Consider the following 5,944-nt stretch of genomic DNA (forward strand, 5'->3'; position numbering starts at 1 on the left):
GTTTCTGCCTGTGTCAGGCTCTGGAAAGCAGAGCAACGTAAGGGCTGAAGGAATATAGTGATGTTTTTTCCTGGGGCCACCCTGGAGGGCATGTGAAGGTCATTTTAGATTATTTGGGGGGACATATTATGCACCTTCACTGGACTTTGTCCATCATTTTTCCCTCACAGTCCACCTAAACCCCCAAGCTGGAAGACAATTTCCCTTTGCAGCCTCTTCAGAGTCTCAGAAGAGCTGTTCTTAGAGTCAGTGGAAGTCTGGAATTCCTCACAGTTCTCGCTGGGAGGTCCAGAGAGACAGGCATTCCAGAGCTCACCATTCTGTTGAACCCTCACTTTTGCTTATTCTGACCGGCTTCAATTAATGATTTAGACGTGTGTCATCGGCCAGAGCAAGGGGAGAGAGGAGAAAGAACTCAAGGGGTGGGGACAGCTTAAATGCTTTTCCTTGTTCAACAAAAATTCATAAAGCACAAGTTTTGGCCTGTATTTCCCTTAATGTATTTTTTTCACCATAAGCAAAGGACATTATTTGGTTGATGATTTTTTTTAAGAAGAAAAAAAAAAGAATTTAAAAGGGGTCTTTTAAAGAAAGTTCTTAGAATGGCAAGTTTCAGATTAGTTAGAAACTAACCCTTCACTGTTCTGGGATCTGCACATCTTTGAGCCCAGGCTGTAGTTCCAGTTCCTCCCCCGAGGCCTGGAACCACAACAACCCTTATCACCATCTGCATCCTCCGAAGCAAATAGCCTGATCCCCCTGCCTTGTCCAGTGAGCAGCTGCTTCATGTGCACATGCCTGGCTTCCCTAAATATATTGCAAGCTCCGTGAGGACAGAGACAGCATCATGTATATCTTTATAACTCCACAGACAGCACCTAGCACTCAGTGAGTGGGCTGACTAATAAAAACCCAATTCAAAACAAAAAGTGTGCATGGTACTACGCCTCGTGGAATCATCATGGCGCAGGCAGCCCTCGTCCAGCGGGGGCAGGGTGGGGAGGGGGCCCAGCCTGGAGTCCAGGAGGCAAAAATTCCAGACTGACACTGTGACTACTGCAGCTAGGAAGTCCCTCCCAGTGCTCAGGGTCTCTGTTCTCTCTAGAAAATGAGGCAGCTCTTCATCAATGCCTTCCTTCTCCCTCAAGCATCAGAAGGAAATGAGATGTGGGATGCACATTTTATTTGTGAGACATCTACCTCCAAAAATTAAGTCATTTCCATAATGGCTTTCCAAATATCAGTATAGCTCAAAGGAGAGTGACCGTATATTAAAAATAAAAAACTAGGACAGGGGATGTGGCAAAATATTTGTTTTCTATTTTATTCACTTGTCTAGATGAAATTTCTTACAAAGAAGCAGTGGTGAAATTAAACTTAGCTATTCATTTAAAATTGACACTGCCCCAGAAAATCTGGCATGTTCCGTCATGGTGTAAAAACCATAAATAACACCTTTATGATTTAAGCAGTAAGATTTCCACATCCAAGAGAAAGTGGGCTTCAGCTTTGTTCCCTCACACTATCCCTCTGTCCTCCGTGGAAAAAAAAAAAATAAGAGAAATAAACTAAATTATAAGAACTCTCTTGAGCATCTGTCAAAAGTTCAGTTGTCCTTAAAGGAAAAGGAAAACATTTCAAGTGATTTTCTAAAATGCTTTGTCTAAAACAGCTTGTCCTTACATGTACTATTTGCCTTTTGAAGATGAGAGAGAGAGAGAGAGAGCTGCAAACAGTTGTTTATGTCAGTGCCTTTTAAACTGCCTGGTCATAAAATATTCTCTTTGAGAGAAGTATGATCCCTCTGTGTCCCATAAATCAACTGCTTAATTCTGAGAGTTAGAGAATGCATATTAAATATACAGATTCCACTGGCACTTGCATTTGTATTAAATATCAGCTTCATACAATTTAAATACACTGGGGTATGAAATGTACCAAATTCCAGTCTGTGGCCAGGACCCTGACAGAGCAGTCCATTTGGACATAACGGTTTCAGTGCCCGAGCAGTCTGCGAGGCTTTAGGGGGGTTCATGTTCCACTTTGAGTCATTAAGGCAAGAATGGGTTTCGTTATTAAAACACAAATGAAATAGCGGCCACTGGAACCACCATCTTTCTTGCGGATAACCACTTGCTAATCACCCTGACCTTCCGTGGGAGGCTGGAGAAGCCCTGCATTACGCTTCTGTTTATACCATTTTCTCAGTTATCATTTATTTACGCCAAATTCTGTTCCTAAAAGGGAGAAGAGGAGAATAAATCTAGGCGATGCCAAGAAAGAAGGAAATGTGTGAAAACATGAGAAAAAAAAAAAAGAGGGTGACTTTCAACACTACATCTTTGCTAATTGAGTTGAGCCACACAGTACCATTTCAGTGAAAACATGATATTAGCAGGATTTCTTCAAGCCAGCATTGGATGAAGGAAAGGTTTTTCAGAAAACTTCTCCCAGCACAGCTCCCTAAGTAGAGAAACTTGGAGGAGCATACTCACAGCTTTCTCTTCCAGCTGATGGCTCTTGTGAAACTTTATGTAATCTAATTCCTTCTCCCTCCACCCGCCCACTCCACCCCCCAAATCAAACCTGTGGAGCCAGTGATGTTTCCACTAAGTATGAGAGGGGATTGTGGTTGCCAGGAAGGTATCAGTCACCATGAACCATTTTTAATGATTTCATTAATTACTAATGAGTCTTCAGAAAGTTGGTATTAAAAGAGACAGGGCTGGGGCGCCTGGGTGGCTCAGTTGGTTGAGTGTCTGCCTTCGGCTCAGGTCATGATCTCAGAGTCCTGGGATCGAGCCCCGCATTGGGCTTTCTGCTAAGCAGGGAGTCTGCTTCTTCCTCTCCCTCTTCCTCTGTGCTCTCTTTCTCAAATAAATAAATAAAAATCTTTGAAAAAAAAAAGAGAGACAGGGCTTCATGAGGTTTGAAGACAGTTAAGGAATATTTTATTATTTAAAATGCCCTGCTAGGGCACCTGGGTGGCTCAGTCGTTAAGCATCTGCCTTCGGCTCAGGTCATGGTCCTGGGGTCCTGGGATCGAGCCCCGCGTCGGGCTCCCTGCTCAGCGGGAAGCCTGCTTCTCCCTCTCCCACTCCCCCAGCCTCTATTCCTTCTCTCACTATGTCTCTGTCAAATAAATAAATAAAATCTTTTAAGAAATAAAAAAATAAAATGCCCTGCTAAATAAAAGCAGGTGATTCTGGTGGTTCGAGTCATGACTGTGTTTATTAGTGAGCCAGAGTTGTAAATAACCTGAAGGAAAGAGAAAGACAGAGACAGACAGAGATTTGTAAGATGAAATTGCCCACCTGAATTCTGTTTTGCTTCAGTTAAATTCTTCATAAGAAATGTGGAGCTAAAAGCTGTCATTAAATATTGTCCAGCAGTGCGCCAATTGACAGAAGATGGAGAACTGAATTAAGAAGGTCAGCATGCCTTCCGTGCGGCTGGCTGATCACATGTGGCATGAAGCCCCCTTCCAGAATACAGGTCCGCACATGTGAATACAACTGTTGGACACCCTGCCTGCCAGAACCCGTGTCCTAACATAGAAGTCTTCTTGAAAGGACCCGTTGGACATGTTCACAGTACCTGCCACACATCCTTTTCTCTTTTGTAAATCAGAATAAGAATAATTATTTCTAAGGCTGTTGGCAGAATGATGGCAAACCAACCTACAAAGGATTACAGAAATGTCCTGCCACTTGATATTAAGCAGTGATGTCTTGGCATGGGCCACTATGAATGTGATGCATAACCACTTTGCTCCACTAGTCCAGGATGTCAGATCAGCTCTTGGAGTGGGACCAGAAGATGCTCAGAGGGGCAGAAAATATGCTCCAGGCACAGGGCACAGCTTTGGGCAATGATGTTTCACTTCCTCTTGCCTAAGGAAATTCTGAAACTGCCCCGTCAATGTACAGCATGTAGAAGAGAAGACCCTGGGTATGAAGGTATCATCCAGGTAATCTGCTACAAAGCAAAAAAATTTTTAAGTATGCATATTTTATTATTAAAGTCATGCCAATTTTGTGTTCTACTCCAAAATATATCATGTTTGTTTTAGTACGTGAGTTAAAGAATGATTTGCCCCAAGGGTGCCTGGGTGGCTCAGTCGGTTAAGTGGCCGCCTTCGGCTCAGGTCATGATCCCAGGGTCCTGGGATCGAGTCCTGTTCAGCATGGAGTCTGCTTCTCCCTCTCCCTCTACCCCCTCCCCTGCTCATGCTCTCTTGCGCTCTCTCTCTCTCTCTCTCAAATAAATACATAAAATCTTTAAAAAAAAAAAAAAAGAATGATTTGTCCCAAGTATTTGTGTAACACTGAGTTTCCAGGAAGATGCTTCACACATATGAGTTACCTAGGGTTTGAGAAACATAGGCCTAAAGTTCCTGGCCTCCCCTCTGGCTTCTGAAGTTAGGCGACACCTGGCTCCATCCTACCGGTCTAGGCTCTTCCACCCTCATCCTGATGTACCCCGGTCCCTGTGAACATGCTCCTTCCGGCCTCCCGATCTTCTCCTGGCTGTTCCTCCCTCCTCAACATCTCCTAACGAGACCACAGCCAGACTTCAAGAGCCAGGCACATCTCTCCTTCCCTCGGACTCCTGTCTGCTTGGCTGTTTCAACTTCCCCTTCTGGGCTACTCTCCAGAAGACAGGTGCTGGTTTCCTCTGTAACAACTTCCAGAACACCAGCTTCCCTTGGTTTCTCCCCACCAAGACCCTCATCAGTTTGCTGGTAGAACTCTGAGCCTTTTATCCTCTATCCTGAAAGGCTCTGACTGCTCTTAAAAGGGAGGCAATAAGATTCCATCAGGTTCCCCTTAGCCACCACCCCCCACCAAAATAAATCTCCTTCCTCTTCAATGAGGAATGCTTCTGTTTTACCACCTAGTTTATTAAGGGAAGCAGACACTTTTTTCTTTTGACTTTATTTTAGGATCATGAAACAATCAAGGCCTATTTTAAACAAGGTCCTTTCACTTGTATGAAGAGTAGGGAATGACCAATTATTGCTGATTCCCACAGAGACCAGGGCAGAGGGCCTGGCTTTTGTCCCATGGTGCAAGACAGATGGGCTAACTATGAAGAGACGGTCTTGGGATCCAGTTTGCCTCCAGTTTCCCTCTTATCTCTAAATTGCAGTGTATTTCTTCTCATCCCCTCATGCCTCTTTCTCTCCCCTCTTCCCTTCCTTACGATTCCTGCTTTCCTTTTTAATTTTCAATCTTAGACCTCATGATAAATATTCTTAAAATTCTCTTCTTCCTCTTATAGGCAACTTATACTGATCATTGAGCCATTTAGAGAAAAGAAGACATGAAAATCTAACCAAATGGAGTAAATAAAATGCCCCCTCTTTGCCTAGATTGCCTGGAGGGAAAAAAAAAAGAAGAGCAAATATCTGATTTTTTAAAGATTTTAGGCTAAAAGGTGTCTGTGAGGGCCGACTGAAACAGTCATATGGAGCATATTACTGATGTTTCTGAGGAATTGGGTTAGGGGGTTATTCCCAAGGAACTTCAGCAACGGACTCTAAAATCAGCAAATTTACTACAACCAGTCCCATTTCTAAGCATGCAGCATGGATGTCTGAGGGGGCTGGAGGATCCAGCAGGGTGGCAGATGAGGAAGGAAAGAATGATGGCGCCAACTTTTCGGCTTAAATCTTCTTAGCATTGGTTTTACAAAATGTCTGAGCGATGGAGTTTCAGAATCCAACTCTGCTTTTTAGCTGTTAAAGAACTGTTAAGAAGGTCTTAAGCTTTCAGAGGAAAGCTTTGAAATCAACACAAGCTCCTTAAAACAGTCTCCATAGCTCAAGACATTGAAAGGCTAGAAAAGAACAGATACACCAATATATTTATAGCAATGTCACTGGCATGATTAGGAGTGGTCTTCAATTTTTTTCCCCAACTTGCAAGGCACTGCTGGGCTT

Source organism: Leptonychotes weddellii, chromosome 2 (assembly GCF_054177405.1).
Source record: "Leptonychotes weddellii isolate Sample4059 chromosome 2, ASM5417740v2, whole genome shotgun sequence".
In the NCBI taxonomy this organism is placed as follows: domain Eukaryota; kingdom Metazoa; phylum Chordata; class Mammalia; order Carnivora; family Phocidae; genus Leptonychotes; species Leptonychotes weddellii.